The sequence below is a fragment of the Dermacentor albipictus genome, chromosome 3 (genome assembly GCF_038994185.2).
Source record: "Dermacentor albipictus isolate Rhodes 1998 colony chromosome 3, USDA_Dalb.pri_finalv2, whole genome shotgun sequence".
NCBI classification, from domain to species: Eukaryota; Metazoa; Arthropoda; class Arachnida; order Ixodida; family Ixodidae; genus Dermacentor; species Dermacentor albipictus.
Genome location: NC_091823.1, coordinates 65,012,665 through 65,033,179, shown reverse-complemented (window position 1 = coordinate 65,033,179; position 20,515 = coordinate 65,012,665). Strand labels below are relative to the sequence as shown.

General features: G+C 45.4%; 1 protein-coding gene and 4 non-coding genes across 9 annotated transcripts in view; 4 read left to right on the top strand and 1 right to left on the bottom strand.

Moving 5' to 3' along the window:
• Positions 1-20,515, bottom strand: part of LOC135905548 (very long chain fatty acid elongase AAEL008004-like) — a 99,301-nt gene that overhangs the window by 74,601 nt on the left and 4,185 nt on the right. The window contains exons 2-4 of one of the 5 annotated variants that reach the window (XR_011512757.1): positions 16,624-16,752; positions 6,278-6,397; positions 695-896 (exon numbers count right to left, since the gene is read on the bottom strand). The exons of 1 other annotated variant lie outside the window; for it this stretch is intronic. The gene's annotated coding sequence lies outside the window, so the exon portion shown is untranslated. Of the gene's footprint in view, positions 1-694; positions 897-1,338; positions 2,234-6,277; positions 6,398-16,623; positions 16,753-20,515 lie in introns of those variants that run through there. 3 more of the 5 variants (XR_011512755.1, XR_011512756.1, XR_011512758.1) reach the window with 3 other exon arrangements.
• On the top strand, positions 2,146-2,218 carry TRNAV-AAC (transfer RNA valine (anticodon AAC)). Its single transcript has one exon. It is a non-coding gene; the product is annotated as a tRNA-Val (tRNA).
• Positions 9,183-9,255, top strand: TRNAV-AAC (transfer RNA valine (anticodon AAC)). Its single transcript has one exon. It is a non-coding gene; the product is annotated as a tRNA-Val (tRNA).
• On the top strand, positions 10,517-10,589 carry TRNAV-UAC (transfer RNA valine (anticodon UAC)). Its single transcript has one exon. It is a non-coding gene; the product is annotated as a tRNA-Val (tRNA).
• Positions 19,404-19,476, top strand: TRNAV-AAC (transfer RNA valine (anticodon AAC)). The gene has a single exon. It is a non-coding gene; the product is annotated as a tRNA-Val (tRNA).

The following is a 20,515-nucleotide window of genomic DNA, read 5'->3' as shown; positions in this document are numbered from 1 at the left end:
CACTGAGAACAATAATCTCCGGGATTGCGACTTGCGGGTCGCGCTCAGCCGGGCTTGCCGGTGTGAACATCAGTCGCCTTCGGTCGCTTTTTGATTGCGAGTCGCAAATGGTCGCGCGACCTCCTCAAGTCGCCGGTGTGAATGTGCCCTATATCTCTTGAATTGTCCGCTAGTAGCACTACGTCTTCCGGATACATCAGCCCGGGGACCCTCTGCTGCACCCTTTGCCCGTTACCGATGTAGGATAAAGAGAACCCTCCTTCACTGTTTGTCTTCCAGTCGTCTTTCAATGCCCTTAATGTAAAACGTGAAAACACAGTATGTTGTGAAGCACCGTCGAGGGATTATTTCCCAATCATTCTTTCACGTTGGTTCGTTATTTCAGGAGATAAAAGAAATCGAAAATGTGTCGCCATGCAGCCAGAACGCGAGCTTCACTGCCAACGTAGACACTATCCTTTACCTTCCCTCGACTAGTGTCCTCAAGCGAAGTTCCTTCCCTGCACCTTTCCATAGCGGAGCCGAGGAATCACGTCACGTTTACGTCACGAGATCCACCACCCTTTTCTTTCATTTCTGTTTCTCTTGCTTTTGATGCACGGCGCATGTCCAGTACCGTTCTTGCGCGTTCTGCTTTGGAGAGAGGAAGAGAAAAACAATAAAATCAAGGAAGTCAATTGTACATTGTGCGATTTACCGCAGCCACGTGCCGTAATCAGTGACGGTGGATAGAATGCGTCTGACATCGAGGGGCGGATGCATGTCACGTTGATTCTTCAAGGGGAGTACGGTAGCGTTGATTCTTCGGCAGGAAGCGCAGCCCTTTAGAGAGGGAGTGATCAAGGACTTTCCTTTGACATTCCAGCTGTTTTTGCGCAGTGCATGTGTTCGATAACCTGCAATACACAATCGTCAGCGCGTGATCAACGCGCCACGCTTATTTGTTTGAAATGACCAATACTGCTGAGAGGACCTAAGATGGCCACGCTTCAAAGAATAACAGGTTTTAATATATAAGTTGTTTATAGGTATATCGATGATTGGAAGGATAAATCGAACTATAGCGCTTGACAAGGTTTTCCAAGTTTATGAGCGCATTTTATTATCTTTGTTTCCAGTCGCATAAGACAGAACACCAGATTTTTGTGCACGCTTTCTTATGCTATACATATTTGTACTGATTTCCACGCAGAGGCGGATCTTGTTCCTGTTGGTTCCTTACTAATTCTAGAGTGTACAACAAGTAATATTTGTAGTAACATTATTAGTAAAAGATGGCACAGCCCTGGTAGGTATTACTGATACCACAGGGTAATTCCAGTAAACGGCACAACCAAATACATAGCTTACATTTATTCACGCATTAGAAAGCTTACACGCTGACTTATGTTAAAGTGGGCGTCTTACAGTCTAATTTTCGGTCGTGCCCGCTCCCTATTCGTAGCGGGAGTATTTGCATTGCAGAGGTGGTTGGCCAATAGGGTAATAAATTAGCTCCTCTCCCTCGCTCCCCCCCCCCCCGCCATACTAGTGGTAACCGAGGCTTCCCTGTGCTGCTTGAGCCCGCCGCATTCGTAGATGGTTGGTGCTCCCGCGCTTGCCTGCCGAGAGCATAGCCGAACGCAAAATTCCAGCAAGCCTAAAATTTCCCAGTTCATATGGTATGCACTGTTCTAATTATGGTATCCCTCGCAAATTGTGTTAAACTTATTTTAGGAACTAACTATACAAGCCAGCCTGGGTGTACTTGAGGCTACACTTCCACTTTTCATAGATGTCATTGCTTTGTGACATCTAACAGCAACCTGGAGTGGTTAAACAAGTAGAAAGCAATAAATAGTAAATACGCGATGTGCTCTCTTGTCGCGACCGCAGCATAAATGCGAAAAAAACTGAGATCATTAGCGACATATTCAAGAGAATCGTGGCTCCCCGAGAAAGGGCTTCCAAGTAACCCGCGCCTTCCGGGTAAGTGCCCCTAGTCTTCAAATCGACTTTCAGAGGGCGCCAGCATTTCCATCGATCCAAAGTAATCCGCGGCGCGCTTGCAGGAGTACGGTGCGACCAGTTGCGGAAAGTAGGCCGCCGGCGGCACAGCGGGCTCTACTGTGATCTCTTTCGAAGTGCCCTCCCTAGCTCGCAGCTGTGCTTGTGGTGTAGTGGTTATCACATCCGCCTAACACGCGGAAGGTCCCAGGTTCGATCCCTGGCAGGCACACGTTTCTTTTTTTTTCTGCATAAAAAAAACATCAAGGTAGCAAATTACATAAGAGCAGAATTGGCAGAGATAACCGAAAAGAACTTCTTGAGTAAATTGGTGCGTAGGCGTGCTGTGGATTCTTTATTTTTACGCGCGTTTTAGAACTTGAAGAAAAAATATGGCGCGCTTCGCTGTCTCTCCTTTGTCCGTTTTTTAACGTTCTAAACCACGCCCCACAGGAAGAATGAAAGCGAGAGTTGTGCGTGTGCGTGTCACTTGAACTTTGGAATCTACAACTGAAAACCCTGCAAAATTCTCTCAGTGCCTGGCTCCTGCGTCTATCCCATGACACACGCGAGCAGCTATTTTATGTCTAAAGTATGTCTTTAACGGATAACTTAAAAGTTTAGTAGCTATCCTGAGCAAGACATATTGTAACCTTGGACGTCTTGAAGCACTCCAGCAAAGCCTGCTAACGTTGTGCTAAAAGTTGGCTAAGGGACATCTTGACAAGAACAGCTGAAGTCTTTTATTAGACGCTCTCTCAAATTATTGCGGCAGCGGTTACAGGAACACCAAGTGTGTCCACAATTACCATTTATTTTGAGTGAGACATGGACACCGGAAAAGTATATATTGTCGAGTATAACGGTGCACAGGTAGTGTTTAGGATGTGAATCAGGTTAATAGTGCAGCCAGGCACGTACCCAGGGGGGGGGGCCCCGGGGGGGCCCGGCCCCCCCCCCCCGAAATCAAGTGACATCCCCCCCCCCTCCCCACCCACGCTACCACTCCTCACACATTCCTAAAGCGCCGCCAGATCAATGTTGAGATTTCGCAGCTGTTCATCGGTCAGCATTATGCTGCCTTTTTCACTCCTTTTAGATGGCGGTAGTTATTGGCATCTCTTGTAATGTGAAGGACAGTTTTCAGGTAGGTTCCGCACACGCGCGATTAACTCGAGATGCGTTCAGTTGTCACCATCTATTCAACCATCACGCGCATAGCTGTTGCTTTTGTTAGTGCAACCTTCTTTGTTTAGGCTGATCCTGGGGCCAGGAGAGGGATGCGGCTGTTATTCAGCTGGTCTGTTCTCTCATGGAACGAGTTGCGGCCGGAGAAAACCCCAATTGCGTTTAACTTATCCCTTTGCTGCATTGTTTCCTTGAGTTACGGCTCGCCGCGACGCTGGCAGATGCCCGGAACCATATACACGTGATATGGGTTAGATAAGGTGGGAAATAAAATAATGTGAAAAAGCGTCCATCATGAAACCCTGAAATAACCCTTAAACCCATAAGCAAGATGACTGTCGTCCGTTACCTCGTCTGTTTTTCCTTAAATGTATAGCGCTTTTCGTGCAAAATTGGCAACTGGAAACAAAAATCGCAAGGAGTTGAGAAATTAAGCGATCAACTAAGGGAGAGAGCCAAGGCAACTACCAAACTGAAAGCAAAAGCGAATAATGAAAAAGTTAACCGTTGTTTATGAGAATATTTATGGATCAACATCTTTTTATTTAAAAAGGAAGTAGAGAAAACGCCGCCGTAAGTGGAGAACAATTGTTTTGAATGACGCTTCTACAGTTATCGGTCAAACCGCCTCACGTAGCCACTTCTCTGCTGTGCTTATGTGGGTGTTTTTCTAACGTTTCGCAGTGAGCGCAGTACGTCTTGAATCGCAGAGTCCTGCGCTCTACGCGGTTGTATGGGACTGGCGGCCGCACAGCGTCACGTAATTCGCGGAACTGTCAAAACTGATCAACAAGGCGAAAATAACTACACGATAGTTCACTTAGAAACAGTAATGAACAGGATACAGAAACTCTCCTATAACTAGCGATTAGGTCAGAAGGGCCCTGCAAGACATGAAACGATGAAGAGCGGGAGGATAAGGTGGAATAACAGTCGATTTAATCAAAGATGGAGGAGACATAATGCTTAGAAAACTGGCGGCTCTTTATACGAAGTGTCTATCGACTGCAAATGTCCCAGAAAACTGGAAGAATGCAGAAAAAATACTAATCCACAAAAAAAAGGAGACGTTAAAGAATTGAACAATTATGGGACCATTAGCTTGCTCCCAGTATTATATGAAATATTTACCTAAATAATCTCCAATAGAATAAGGTTAACACTGGATTTTGTCAACCAAGGGAACAGGCTGGCTTCAGGAAGAGATACTTTACCATGGATCACATCCATGTCATCAATCAGGTTATCGCGAAATCTGCAGAGTACAATAAGCCTCTCTATGTGGCTTATATAGATTAGGAAAAGGCATTTGATTCAGTAGAGATACCAGCAATCGTAGAGGCTCTACGTAATCAATGAGTACAGAACGCTTACGTAAAAACCTTGGAAAATATTGCTACATGCGTGAGGTTTGTTTGAACGAGGCGGGTAGGCGCCATCACTCCAGAAAAGAGGAGGAAGAACGAATTGGGCTCGCACTGTGAATCTAACCTATCAGCGCTGCAACCGTTGTTGTAAATATAATCTGTAAATAATTTATCGTCTTACTGACTCGTCTTTCGCGTTAGAATATCTACAGAGGTTCTACAGCTACCTTAATTCTACACAAGAAAAGCAGGGAGATACCTATAGAGAAAGGGGTCAGACAGGGAGACACAATTTCTCCAAAGCTATTTTCTGCGTGCTTAGAAGAATTCAAGCTATTAAACTGGAAAGGCTTAGGAGTAAAGATCGACGGCAAATATCTCAGCAACCATCGGTTTGCCGATGACATTGTTCTATTCAACAACAATGCAGACGAGTTACAACAAATGATTGGAGACCTTAACAGAGAGAGTGTAAGAGTGGGGTTGAATATTATTATGCAGAAGACAAAGATAATGATAAATAGCCGGGCAAAGGTACAAGAGATCAGAATGGCCAGTCGGCCACTAGAGACAGTGAAGGAGTACGTTTACCTAGGTCAGTTAATCAGAGGGAACCCTTATCATGAGAAGGAAATTCACAGAAGAATAAAAATAGGTTGGATCGCATACGGCAGACATTGCCAGCTCCTGACTAGAAGCTTACCATTGTTATTGAAAAGTAAGGTACGCAATCAGTGCATTTTGCCAGTGCAATATGTCCAGTGCCAATGCATTTGCCAGTGCATTTCCCAGTGCATTTTGCCAGTGCATATGGGGCAGAGACTTGAGAGCAAGTTAAGGACCACGCAAAGAGCGATCGAACGATGATTGCTAGGCATAACGTTAAGAGAGAAAGAGAGTGGTTTGGATCAGAGAGCGAACGGGTATAGACGATATTCTAATTGACATCAAGAGGAAAAAATGTAGCTGGGCAGGTCATGTAATGCGCCGGTTAGATGACCGCTGGACCATTAGGGTTTCAGAATGGGCACCAAGAGAAGGGAAACGCAATCGAGGATGACAAAATACTAGGTGGAGAGATGAAATGAGGAAATTCGCGGGTGCTAGTTGGAATCGGTTGGCGCAGGACAGGGGTAATTGGAGATCGCAGGGAGAGGCCTTCGTCCTGCAGTGGACATAAAACAGGATGATGATGATCATGACCATGATGATGATGATGATGGAGGTGGTGGGCCCCCCCCCGAAAAAAAATTCTGGGTACGTGCCTGAGTGCAGCACAGTGTGATTGGTCGACTAGGACGTTTTACTTAAACCAATCAATTTATTGCTGCCTGCTAAAATATTTTTGTAAATAAAAAAGATCTGTGTTGTATGGCGCTGTCATGCCAATGTGCTCCAATTGACTGAAAGGAGTATATCACTTCTGCATACAACACATCGCTGTCGACAAAAACTTGCCCTGCTGGGTTTCTTGCAAACTGAGATAGTTTCTAGTATGGGAAATATTTGGCTAGTAATGCTGAGGTTCAGGCATAAGTGACATCCTGGTTTTAGTTACAGGCGCGACCGGATAACATGACACCAGCATACAAAGCAGAATGCAGTGCTACAATTAATTAATAAAAAGAAAGAATGCTTCACATCTGTAAAAGCAGTCTCTACACTACTCTACCCGCCAATCTAAAAAATGTTTGCTTTGATGCCCATGCTTTATTTAAAAGTAAATTGTCACTTACTTTGTCGGTGCCCCTTGTAAAGCATCGCCAGATGCTTGCATATCATCACGCAGAAATATTGGCCTGTTCTCCGGCGCACCACACATTAGTGAATTGCTTGTATATTTCATGTTACCGGAACTGAAACATAAATCAGAGTATGCTGTTATTTTTTACACACAATCTGCAGATGAACTCTTCGTGCACTGCAGTAGGTAGAACATGTCCGCAAACTAAAATGCAAAATATACTTCATACCAAGTGACGTAGTATAACTTGATTACCTAATAAATAAGAAAAGATGCAGAAAATGTAATTAACAAGAGTGACAAATAGCAGCAAAGGCAGTCATGCATGGATCTTGAATACGATTGCTGTCGCAGACAGAGCAGGCCGGCCTTCGCAAGACTGCACTAGCCACGCACAACATCTCGCTGTAGCAGGTCGCCTGTGAAGGTTCTTGTAGACAAGGCAAGCAAAAGCTGCACCGAAGTGGAAAAAAGCAACACAGGAAATGAGAATGTGAAAACGGAACTTCAATTAGCAATATCTGTCAAGCAAGAAGTTTGGCCCACATTAAAAATAAATTTAAGCGCTCACTTCTCTTAAGGTACTGTGCTTTTAGTCTTAAGCTATGCATGTGACGAAGCTTAAAATTACAGTATATTTCTTGGTATACAGTTGTTAATCTGCAGAGCAGAGTCAGCCTTCAAGTTAATATGTGGTATTTTGCAGCCACAAAGACAGTTATGAACTTGTCAAACAAGTCTGAGAATGTCCCTGCAAAATATAATCCGTTTAAGACAGTTGAGCTTTCTGCGGGTAAATGAAGTGCTATCTTGAATAAAAAGTTGAATCTCGCGTTATATTGTTAACCCAAAAGCTAGATGGACATTTCGCTGTCTAGCTGACGCTTCTTTTTCATACTTAAACACGACGTAGTACAGGGTAAGCAGGTAGCATACAACGGACTGGTGATAAGGTATCACAATTCTGGGGCTGACTCAATCACTTATGTTGATACACTTTCAGCTGACCGTAATTGACTTAGGGTAATACCTCACACCGGTAATCTCATACAAAATTAAAGAAATCCGGAATCCGAGTTCCTCACTACGCCGTGACTCATAGTCAAATCGTCGTCTTGGCACATTAAACCCCAGATTTCTTTTTTTTTTTTGATGCACCAACTCCAACAGACATCACCCGCAAGGCTGGCTTAGTGGCTACGGCGTTGCTCTGCTAAAGACCAGGCCGCGGGTTCAATTCCGACTAGGGCTGACTGCAAAAACGGTCACGTACCGCGCTTTGGGTGCAGGTCAAAGAATCTCATGTGATCAAAATTCCTTCAGAGCCGTCCTCTACAACGTCAATAATTACCCGTTGTGGCGGTTCGGGACGCTGAACCCCATGTTTTAATATAATTCCAAAAAGAAACGTGCAAGGAAAGCGACAACAACATGGAAACCATCTTAACAGCGTAAACGTAAGATGCGCGATAACTTGACAAATTACAGCCAAATATGATAATTAAAATTTAGGGTCATTGATTCGCCTTGCATTTTCGATAAAGGGGACAATTTTATACATTGGCTAATATTGCGCTACTGTTGGTGATACCTAAATAAGGGTGATTCATTTGGCACATTTTCATACCCGCTTCAAAGTGCACGTTACGCGCACCCTTCGTTCAAGAACTGTAGATGCAAAGCGCTGTTCGAGACTCCGGCCTTTTCGCTTATATAGCATGGGCATAACCACTCGTTTTATCGTTTTGTTTTCTTCCTCTTGCCGACCGAAGCGATAAGCCACTATCAGCGTCGTCACGTCCAATGTAGTGGCATACAGCACGCTGACAACTGCAGAAATCGCAATCTACGTCGCGGGGGCTTCGAACGAGCGGAGACACTCGGTTTGAGAAATGGTGTCTACGTCTGCTACTTCTTGAAATAAACTTCAGCAAATTTTGTCTCTGCTCTACAGTATGTTTTGCAGAATTATTTGAAAGCACAATACCTGTGACCACTTTGGCACCACGCGAGCTTAATGGAGCGCTAATGGGGAATAATTAGGTGTATGACGTATGAACGAATAATTAGGTGTATGACGTATGAACATGTGCTGACTGCACATGGCGCTCGCGAGAGTCACTCATTCTGATACGATGAGTGTTTTCTGTGCAGTCAAGCATTCGGGACCTTTGACGGTGCGTCTGGTCGTACAAAATTTTCTTATGACTGTTAAATTCATCTGAAAAGCAGCATTTGTCAGCACCCGGACATAACAAGATCCCTCTCTTTTATTTTCGCTTCGATAATAACAGAAAACGTCTGCTGGGTATCCACAACGTCACATCGCACCTCGAACAGGCCACTCAGAAGAGGCCTTCCCGTTCAATTTTGTCTCGTCAACGTTCGCCCGTCCCATCCCCCTTCCACTTCTGTCCGACAATGGACCATGATTTTCATCAGCACTCGATGGGTTCCTGTGCCACAGCTTATAGGAAACAGTGAAAAAACAACGTAAAGCAACATAAAATGGCAGGCCGGATTAGCCAGCATCAAGTAACATTCCAGTAAGCTCACTTCATCGGAGGCAGTATTATTGTGAAGAACAAAACTGGCCACGGAAGCGGCTGACCTACGCTGCAAAAAATCATACACAACAACTACTAGAAGCTTTCGTTTCAACTGGGAATGAATGGCCAAGTAAAAGTGGCCTGTGTATGCCGCTTTATAGCTCAGCCTGCTGCTCTAGAGCGCATCGATCTTCACGGAATGCGAGTGCTACAAACAATGCGCCCTGCACTGCCGCGTGGGCAGTAATAAACGCGGCTGCAGGGGACACGACCGGTCCGAAAAGTAGGTCGACGTCGGCAGCGCGTGGCTAGCGTAGCGGTCTTCATATGTAGGGTGGCTCTGCAGTTGTGCTTGTGGTGTAGTGGTTATCACATCCGCCTAACACGCGGAAGGTCCCAGGTTCGATCCCTGGCAGGCACAGTTATCTTTTTTTTCTTTAAAAACTGTAACACTTTTTTTTTTCGGAAGAGAAACTGGTCAGGCTCTCTTCCAAGTCTATGCAGTAACAATATTTTTTTTTCTCGGGAGAAAAACATTGGTCAGGCTCTCTTCCAAGTCGATGTTGTAACAAGGCCACCCGTTAATCTGCAGCTGCAATAACCTACGGGGATGCAGTTCACTTTTGTATGTGTAGTTGTAACAGCAATCCGATAGATGATAATTTATTAAAGAACTATTCCATGCGTGTATTTTAAATGAAACCATATAACCTGACAGCAAATATTGACTGGTGCCATACGGTTAAGCGAAAATGGTTCGGTTAAAATACGTGTTTGAACAGCTCTGCTTGTGGGGCAGTGAGAAGGAGACACATTCGCGGGATCGGCCTCCAGGAACTGGCTTTGCACGGTCCCGTTAATATTCGCGTATGTTTAACAATGGGAATTATATAATTCATTATTAATTTGGTTGCGACGGCTTTGGGGTTTGAAGCTAGTACACAGCTATAGTTCTACAGATGTTTTTTCTTGAAATGTGGCCATATCGGCTTCACGTCTATGTCAGTGCTCTTGTGCTGTTCAATGCGGCAGTAACGGAAAATTAGTTGCTCTGCAGTGGTTGTCACATCCACCTAACACGCGGAAGGTATGAGGCTCGATCTCTGCCAGGCACATATTCGTTTGGCTGATGCAGCGTTTTGCCCCCTTTTTATTTACAAGCAACATGACGCAAAGTGTGTTTATTAGTTTTGAAAATGCCAAAAACGCTCGTGTACCATGGTTTGGGTGCCCACATTAAAGAATCATTGGGGGTGAAAGTTATATCCCAGCCCTCCACTACGCGTTTGTATGAGTCAACGTTAGTTTTGTTGTGAATAAATTTTACAAATAAATAAATAAATAAATAAATAAATAAATAAATAAATAAATAAATAAATAAATAAATAAATAAATAAGTAAATAAATAAATAAATAATCTACCTCTATTTGCACTACCTAACGTTGTGTTTTCATGTAGAAATATCGGTGATTCCTCCCAACCAAATAATTCAACATGTGTACTTTGCAGTTTTGAGAGGTTTATCTCAAAATTTTGTGTTTTAACAGCCGCCGAACAGGCGTTGGAATGCAGCAGTAAGTTTGGAGCGTGTACCAATCATAGTCAAAAAGCATGTTACGTCACAAATGTTCGCAGATATCGCAAAGCTTCATAGTTCTATTGAAACAGCTGCTGCGCAGTTGTGCTTGTGGTGTAGTGGTTATCACATCCGCTTTACACGCGGAAGGTCCCAGGTTCGATCCCTGGCAGGCACAAACTTTTGTGCGAATAATAATTACTAAGTTCTTTTTTGTTGCACCTTGCCGTACCCCACCTATATATATCAATATAGGACCGTGGAGGGCCTCTGCATGTCGCAATTGTAGGAGGGCCTTATTTTATTTGTTGTCCGTAAGTTAATGCGTAAAGCTGTTTCGTCTATATGTGTAGCCTTGGCCATATTTAGAATGCTCTCGCGGGTGCTCCTCTTTCCTTGCCAGAGCCCCGAGATGGGGTGAAAGTCCGCTGTGAAGGCTGGAGCAGCACACTTTCGACAACTCACTAGGTGTTCAGGTGCCGGAAACCAGGCCCAGATGGCGGGTGGTGTAAGCGCTGCTCCAGCCCGTAGTATCTGGAGAGTGACTTCCTCCACTCAAGTATAAATGCGAAGAAATGCGCTTACACATGGATCGAATAATGCGCGCATGTCCCGAATGGTGAAGAGTTCTTTGGGCTAACAGGATAGAATGATGATCTGGAGGTAAGAAATCAGGTGGGCTGTCAGGTTCGGAATAGTGTGGAATTCCGTCTCCTTTATCGTCGCGATGTTTCCGACCATTTCTCTGCACCCAGAGTACACTCATGGTCAATGTAACCTTCCTGTTTGCCCCGTTCTTGTAACTCGTACGCATTCTCTGTCTGTATACACATAAAACATTTAGCGTAAAGGCGTGTATAGGTACACAGAGTGTCCCAGTTAACTTTATCCAGAGTTTAAAAATATGCCGATGCACTCTAAGACGACGCGAGCAAATGCACCTTCTTCGCTTCTGTATGTAGTGTGTTACGTTAGTTTTCCCATTTTGCTTAAATAGATAATTAGTCAAGATTAACAAAATTTTGAAGCAACAAAGCAAGGCAAAAAAAATTCCAATTAGAAAGTTGCAGGGTGGTTTGCAAAACGTCATAATAAACAGTTTCTGTCTTTATATCCATTAAGCATTAGTGTTTTTCAGCTTACTGTGGATGCCTGCGAGACACAAAGAGCACCAAGTGACATGCCCGCTTGCGCGTCGTGATTGCACTGCTCCCAAGCGTTCCGCGCACAAACGAAGATGGCGTTTATCCGGGTGTGCTGCCCGTGCGTCTGCTTATCACTATCATGAACCGCCGCGAGGGAAGCACATCGCTGGCGTTAATCGCACAGCGAAGGCCTTGGTCACTGCCCTGTCGCCTTTTAAGCGGCTGCACGCCCTGCTAGATGCTTTGTCCGTTTGTACGTGGAGACTTTGGAAGCGCTGCAATATCACCGCGCGAGCGGGTATGTCATGTGGTGCTTTTTGTGCTTCGCGGGCATCTGCAGTAAGCTGAAAAACGCTAATACTTTATAGATATAAAGTTAGAAACTGTCTATTCGGACGTTTTGCAAAGCGCTCTACAACTTTTTAATCGTAATTTTTTGCCTAACCTTGTTGCTTCAGAAGTTGGTTAATTAATCTTGACTAATCATCTAATTAAGCAAAATACAATAAAATAGCGTGACACACTGCATACAAAAGCGAGTAACATGCATTTGGTCGCGTCGTCTTAGAGTGCATCGGCATATTTTTAAACTCTGGCCAAAGTTAGCTGAAACAGCCTGTGTACAGGGTGTCCTCCTAACTTTATCCAGAGTTTTACCATATGCGAATGACACATAACTGGACAGACCCAAGGTAAAGTTGTTCGCCGTTGTTATGGACATACTCAAATTATTTTTTTCATTCCACCTAATTAGATAGTCAGTATTAAATTTAATATTTAGGTGAAAAGTGTCAATGATAAAATTGTAGAGCAACATGAGAAACTCCCATTACAGCTTACTGTTGATCGATACGCATCACATAAAAGTGTTTTCTCGAGTGTGAAAGAAGCCTGCGAATGCGCACAAAGTGCCTCGAGTGGCCAGTCGCGCGGCAATTTATGTTATCCCTCAGCGTGGGGCGCCCCCGCATTTATCGGGAGTTTCTCGAACGTTATCGATGGTTCTGTATGCTGTCTGTTGTCACCGAAGCTTGAGTAATTTGATTGCATGTGCGAAAATTGTGTAGTACTTTCTGGAAGACACGCGGGCACCACTCTGGAACCTTCGATGACTCATGTATAAAAGTCGATGCGCTTGACCGACAGATCTGATTTTCGCCGATCGCCGACTGTGTTCACCGCTGTCGTTGTTCTTTGAGTGTAGTGTTTTTTTACTGTTTTTGAGGGCACAGATTCGCCCAATGAAAACGCTACTTTCGTCATTCACACTTTTTGATGCTTTGCTCACCTCCACTACTACGCGACAATATGTTTCCGGAGAGTTTAGAGAAGTTTTAAAGCATGTACAGGTATTTATAGCCGGATCAACCACGTTTTTTTTTTCTTCCTTTTCGTACGGTCCTCACCGCGGCATTCAATTTCAGCTCTACAAGCCGGCGAAGCGTGCACTAGGAGGCACCACGTTGGAGTGACGCGAAACAGAGAGGAGTCCGGTGAGCGGAGCAAAATAGCCCTGCGGAAGCTAAGCTCTCGTCAAGACGTTTGGGCAGCGCGCCAAACCCATTGCGCGGTGATAGAGCACGAGCGCTCGTGCCTCCCTTCTTTAGTGTTGGTGACGCTGAGTGCTGTGTCCAGGTCGCAGAGCAGTTAAGGGGCACTCTTCACATCTCGAGGGCTCGAGATGGTGAAAACCGCAAATAAAGAAATACAGAAAAAAAAATACGCAGATCAAACGCGCATGTTGGCGTAGATCTGATGCGAAGCTTAAGTGAAGCGGATAAATAACCGCTATACAACTAACGGCAATGCTTGCAATTGTGCTTACTTTCGTCCTATGCAACGTGTAATCTCATGCAATAGCTATGTTTATGCAGCGCAAAGGTCAGAACTTTTATATCTCCTGTGTCGTGTCGGCACTTATACATGTAAGGCTTCTACACCTCTTGTGTCACAGTGGCAGTTGAACATCCTTGAGGGGCACATACCTATTTTGGAGGATTAGCCAATTACAGGCACACACCTGGTGGCGCATACCACGCGTATACGTACACGGCGAATAGCTATATCATAGAAAGTTAAGTAAATCGAAGGAGCCACAGATTATAATGCCCAATTCATAGGATGCCGGCACGCTTTAGGTGGTACTAACGCAACATTTTCGAATCACCTTTATTTAGCTTCAAAGGGGTGGAGACAGGAAAATTGTCGTTCATGCGTTCTTCGATTCAAGCGTTGCGTACTGCTTCAAGAAGCACGCTACACAAAATGGGATTCATATATACCCGATAAATTATTTAATAATAGCATTATTATACCGAGCAATTCCAGGTTCGGTTTCTGGGCTCCGGGTGATGCTATGACGTCATAGAAGAGGAAACGCAACACGGCTTTGTCACGTGTGTCACAAAAAAATCTGATGTAAATCTATGCTGCGTCATCTGCTATAGTGCATACGCGTGCTCTCTCAGCAGAGGTAAACAAGTGGCGACTCGAAATGCATGTCTAGATTATTATAGTTATTGTGAAGAGCGACAACAATGGTAAGAAAATATTGCGGCGTGTGAGCGTCGGTGATTCATCAGCGGCGGTGAGGCTGCCGTCGGTGCCTGAGTGGCCACTCCTCGGTCGCTGATTGGCCACTTCGCCGTACGGCTGCCGCACGAATGGGTCCCGGACCCATCCTCTCTACGGCAAGCAAATGTCGCCGTTCGCGAGCAAAACCACCGTCGCACGGCGGCCCGCAAACGGCGTGCGGCGAGTAGCCGTGCCGGTAACGTGGACGGGCCTTTACAGGTCGGGAAACGCCAAGTGAACGAGAGACCGCTCCAAGCTGCCGAACTATGTGACTGGCAGATGCTATGTCTATTGCTCTCCGCTACAGTGCTGTGCGTGTCTCGGTTTGCCAGAGGCCAGGGTTAGCTCGGTTACAGTGTTCTAGAAGCCTGTAGCATAGAGAAAGGATTTCTATATGCCTGTAGCTCGGTCATAGCGGAGGCTATGCTCTGTCGCTCGGTTCAGCAGACTCCATAATCTGCATTTCATCGCTACTCATCATACGTCACGTTTTTTTTTGTGCTAGTGTGCTATAACGTCAATATTTTCGTTCCTCCGTTGTCACGTCATAGCAGCCGTGCTAGCGATGGGTCTCGACCACGAGAAGGAGCTTTTAATGACTATTTGCAGCTGAATTAAAATTATTTTAAAATGTTTGCAGTGTCCAATACCTCGTTGACGGTGTCCTCGCATAAAGAAGCAGCCTACAAAAGGCTTTATTAAAGCCTCAAAATTTGGTGTCTCAACCCCTTTAAATGAATATCCGGTACCTCTGTACACCACGGATAATACTGTCAGATCTCACGATGCCCTAAATAAATTAATATCTCTTTGATTGAAGGGTTTAAATGGTGGAGCTGTCTTTGCTACCTGGATGACATTCGGCGCATACGCTAAACGACCCCGAGCCATTCTTGGTATTTTCCGCGTTGTTGACTTGCAGTTGAATTCGAAAAAATGCCATTTTGGCCACCGTCAGATTATTCGGCTTGGACATAGAGTTAACGCTTCTGGAATCAGACCCGGAAATCTGACCCGGAATCTTACCCTGAAAATAATTCGGGCCGTCAAAGGCCTTTCCTTGCCGCATTCAGAAAAAGAAGTCTGCTGCTTCGTAAGACTTTCCTCTCACTTCTGCCGCGTTGCTGAAGATTTTTCGACCAGAGCACGGCCTCTCACAGACCTCCTCAAAGAGAAGTGTTCTTTTCATGCGGCTCCTCCCAAACTGCCACCTTCTCTCGTCTTCCGACCTAAACAACCACCCTACCTATCCACGGCCACTTCAATGCTTCAGCCCCTACACAAGGGCACACAGATGCAAGCGGCCACGGAATCGGTGCTGTCTTGGGCAAGTGCAGCGTGGTCATGACCGTGCAATTGCGTACGCCAGCAGCCTTTTGTCACCTTCGGAGCCAAACCACTCCATTACTGAGAGACAGTGTCTGGCTCTTGTCTGAGCGGTTGCGAAATTCCGTCGCTACGTATATGGCGGTATTTTTGTATTGTCGCCGACCATCGTGCTCTCCGTTGGTTTTCGTCCTTGAAAGACCCCACAAGGGGATGATAAGCTTTGCGGCTGCAGGAGTATTCATATATTTGGCGGTCTACAAATCTGGGTGCCAGCACACCGAAGCCAACTGCTTGTCCCGTTACCCCGTATATAGAACACGCCCGACGTCGACGACACGGAAGCTTCCACCTGCGTTCTCTCCATCTCCCAACTTTTTCACATGGCCCATGAGCAACGCCGTGACGCCATCTTGGGGATCTTCAATGAGTGGATCCTCATTGACCCATCCATACCGTGGTTCGTCTTCCAGGACGGCGTTTTGTGCCGCTGTAATTTTCTCGTCACCGGTCCTTCCCTTTTCTGTATCGTGCCTCGCCACCTTCACGCAGCTGTTCTCCATGAGCATTATGACGCACCAATTGCAGGACATCTTGGTGTCACTCGTACCTACGACCGTGTCTGCCGTCGCTTCTACTGGCCTCGCCTTGCTCGCTCTGTAGGGCCATGCGTTTCTGCGTGCGAGCCCTGTCAGCATCAGAAACAAACCAGCGACACTTCCTGACGGGTATATTCAACCCCTTGACACCCCAACTGAGCCATTCTTTCGAGTTGGTTTAGAGCTTCTCGGTCCTTCCTCTGAGTTCAGGCCCGGCGTCAGGCGGATTGCTGTCGGTACTGATTACGCCACATGATACACCATTACCCGAGTGCTTCCGACCAGCTGTGCAATTGACGTCACGGATTTCATCATCCGCGACATCATTCCCCACGACAGCGCCTCATGGACCATGGTCGTACTTTCATATCCAAAGTCATCGCCAACATCTTGTAATCTTGCTCTACCAAGCACAAGCTCACTACTTCATACCATCCTCAGACCAATGGGCTGACTGAGCACTTGAACCGTACCATCACCGACATGCTGGCTAAGTACGTCTCACCAGACCACCGTGACTAGGACCTTGCCCTATACTACGGTATTAGCCGGTTATTAGCCGTTTTACCTGTTGTTCGGTGGCGACGCTGCATTGTCCTTGAACGTTTCACCTCCCTCTGATAGTGCATCGAGCCGCGACTATGCTCTCGGCGCCATTGACCATGCTGAACACGCAAGGCAGCTTGCCCGTAATCGTCTGTTGGAATCACAAGAAAATCAAAAGCGCATTTACAATAAGCGACACCATGACGTACGCTTTTCACCAGATTACATTGTGCTACTTTGGCCCCCTTCTCGTCAAGTGGGGCTCCCGGAAAAATTCCTTCCTTGCTGCAGGGGCCTTAGCGCGTCCTACGTCAAGTGACCGATGTCACCTATGAAATCACCTACGTCGATGTCACCTACGTCTCACAGCTAAATCTTCACCACGCTCTTCCTTACGGTCCCGTTTGACGCACCGCAACGGTGCTTTTTCCGCCGGGGGTCGTATTACAGTTAGGCTAAGAAAAGAAGTTCTGAAGAGGACTAAAGGTCGACACAGCCTGGCTGCTCTCTTCCGTCTCGGCAAATAGTCTCTTTTTGTAAATACCTCCTGTAAATAGCTTTCTAAGCGTAAAAATATAACAGTTTTTCTACAGAGAGTTTCGTTTTCGTTTCTGCTGCGTTGTGATGTCATCATGCAGTATGTGGTCACGTGAAAGCAGTACAATGCTTGTCTTTCGCTCCAGCTCACTCAGTTATCCTCTGTGCTGCTACATCGGCCCTCACTACAAGTATGATCATACGAGGTGAGCGAGAGCGCCGGAGCGAATGTCAAAACTTCGCAACGTACTGCTCTCACGTGACCACATACTGTGTCCTGACGTCACAACATAGTGTCTCCGGCGAAACATAACTGGTACTGGCTGCAGAAACGCAAACAAATTAAATTATTTACGGCGCTCAAATGCTTCTAACTATTTATTCCACATTATAGGGGCCTAAGAACTTCACTTAACACGAAAAGGAAAACTGAATACTCGAAAGTATTACGTCAGTAATACTTTTACACAGAGATGCCTTTGATCCAACTTTATGTGTTCAGCATTTATGTAGGAATTTGCGTATCAATAAGAAGATATATATATATATATATATATATATATATATATATATATATATATATATATATATATATATATATATATATATTCAGGGAGGATGCAAAGAAAATTTCACTTCGAAAACATAGTCTATCAATTCATGAATGGATAGAGGCGGCCATGATGTACTTACCTTCAGCCAAAAAGGCAAGAACTGCGTCAGACCAATGGCCGTGGTTGGCCGGGCTTACGCACAAGCTTCCTTCGCCAGAAATACTAATACAAGATCCCTAGCCGGAAAAGCTCACCGAATGCTCGGTTGAAAGCCCACGTGCTGCTTATATTTTGAGCGATGCGTTTTCTATAAAACAGACTACCGAGGATAAAATTTGTTTCTGAAGAAAAAAGAACTCGAGCCTCCATCTTGCTGACCAACATGTCATGCGCATGGTCACATTAAAATGGAGCCTGATATACCGTAGAAAGCAAACTCAAGCCGCATAAGTGAGTCCCTTGCATAGGAATGGAGTGATTCTTACTGTGCACCGGTAATATTTGCCGTGCAGTTGCGATCAATTTGAAGGTGATCGCGCGAGCATCGACCGGCGGGCCTTCCAAGCAGCATAGCGGCCGATTTCGGAACTGCGAAGATACAAATTGCGCTGCCTTCTTCCCCTATTATGCTCTTCCAGGCTTCAACCATCACCCCCAAGACCAACACGCCACATTTTTGTGTTTGTTTCCCTTTCATGGCAATGATCTGTATGCGCCACTTCCTCATGCATATCTTGGCTAACAATGACGCCTCTGTGCAAAAACTCATAACGCAATCGAAATGAATTCGCAGGTTATGCCGTGAACGGTGACGGGAGCTTTTCAGGCAACACCAAAAGAGAGGGAGGGGAGCTATCTGATGTTTCCCTCTCGACCGACGGTGAGGACGTAACGTGGCGCCGCTCCTAGTTCTGGTCGCCGCTCAAGCGATCACCTTCAAATTGATCGCGACTGTACCTCTCAGCATTTGCTGTAAACGATTAAAGATGGCATCTGCGGCTACGACGAATGGCAAGTTGAATCAGCGTTTGCGTAGGGGCTAGTTGGTAATCCATTGCAAACTTGACTACAGCGCGTACAGAGACAAACTGAAGGCAAGTTGAATATGGCTAAAGAATATTTTTGTTGTTTTGTTTATTGGTTGGTTCCTGCTTTAGTACGTTCGTTCGTTCGATAAGGGACCGCGGTAGTCTGGCCGAGCTCAAGTTATGATGATGAAGACGGCGTGGCGCAGGCTGATAATCTGTACGTCCATAATTTGTGCAGTTGAGAAAATTTACGTGTGATGATGATATGCACAGATCAGAGTCATATATTGCACTCACAATTTATTTTCAGGCCGCTTGTACCGCGTGAGATACGGTAACGACATGGCTGTGCTGCATGAGCTCAGCGCGCCATTCGCTTAGGTCCCGCAAGCGTCAACACACGGCAGCAATTTTCACAGGCAAAAGAACAAGAAAACACCTCAGAAAAGAGCGAAAAGGCCAAGGGGATCCCCAAGAGGCCGTTTCCAGGACCGCCTAGCGTGTCCATTTTGCGCTGGTGTGAACTTCTGTGGGTAGAGGACGCTAGCTTTCCAAATGAGCCGCTATAAACCGCTGCCGTACTGCAAGGAACATGGTCTGAGAGGGCACAACCGGTTGGAAAATGAGGCCACCGCTTCGGAGAGGCGTCAATGATTGTTGCCACCACATACAGAAAGACAGCGGTGCTTGTGGTGTAGTGGTTATCACATCCGCCTAACACGCGGAAGGTCCCAGGTTCGATCCCTGGCAGGCACATGTTTTTATTTTCAAAGATGAACTTAATCACTGGTAATTTAGCCGAGAGAAAGAAGTGATAAGCAATAGGCTTCTACTAGACGGATCTCGGCTGCTTACCCTGCACTGTGGAAGGGAAAAAGGGGACGAAAAACGGGCGAGACGTTCGGCGATCACGTGCTAACTGCAAATTTTTTCTAGAAAATTCGAAATCTGCTTGAAGATGCTTTTCCAACGTTTTTGCATTAACAAAGCTTGTTCTCTGTAAGCACTACGAGCTTGAAAAAAAATATATACAGAAAGCCGCACAGCTATCCCTGCAAGAAGTAGAGTATCTACAAAATATTTCCTTCCCTGCTATCTCAAATCAGAGAATTTGCCTTGCTCAGTAACAAGAAGACATCTCTAGTATTTATTTCTTCTGACGTTTACCCCTTGTATCGCGTTGTTCTGATTTCGCCTTGCCTAACAAATGGATGTATTCGATTTGTCTAAATCTTTATGAACAAGTTCTGATTCTCTTTGTCGAAAGCTGTATTGTCAGGTCTACTTTTCCTGACACTTTGCCTGTTGGGCTGATTGTTCCATGTCGTTAAGCCAAATGTGAAGTGCCAGTGTTGTTTACGTATATAAAAATTAAACACACTTGGCTTCTTTTTAACTTTTAATGCCGGCAACTGAGCTTGACTAGGCAACCTCATCTTGAGTTCCAGAAAAGAAAAACTTACGGCACCCATAAATAATGCGGAACTTTGATTTAAGTTTTAATTTATATTTATATAACGGCGTGCAAATGTTTACGCACGCGCCGTCACTGTTGAAGCAACCATGTGTCCATCCATAACTACAGACAGGTCAAAGTAACAAATTTTGCGGCAAAATTTCAATCTAGAAGAATGGTACAGTTTGCGCTCGTATTTAACAGAGACGGGAGCTATAAGGCATGGCGCGAGAACGCTAGATGACGTGACCCTGCATGGTGGTCTGTTGAAGGTGTCGGAGAAATTATCATGTAAGGTTTAAACACTAAGACCTTGAGAAAGGAGTTGTGATAAAGATG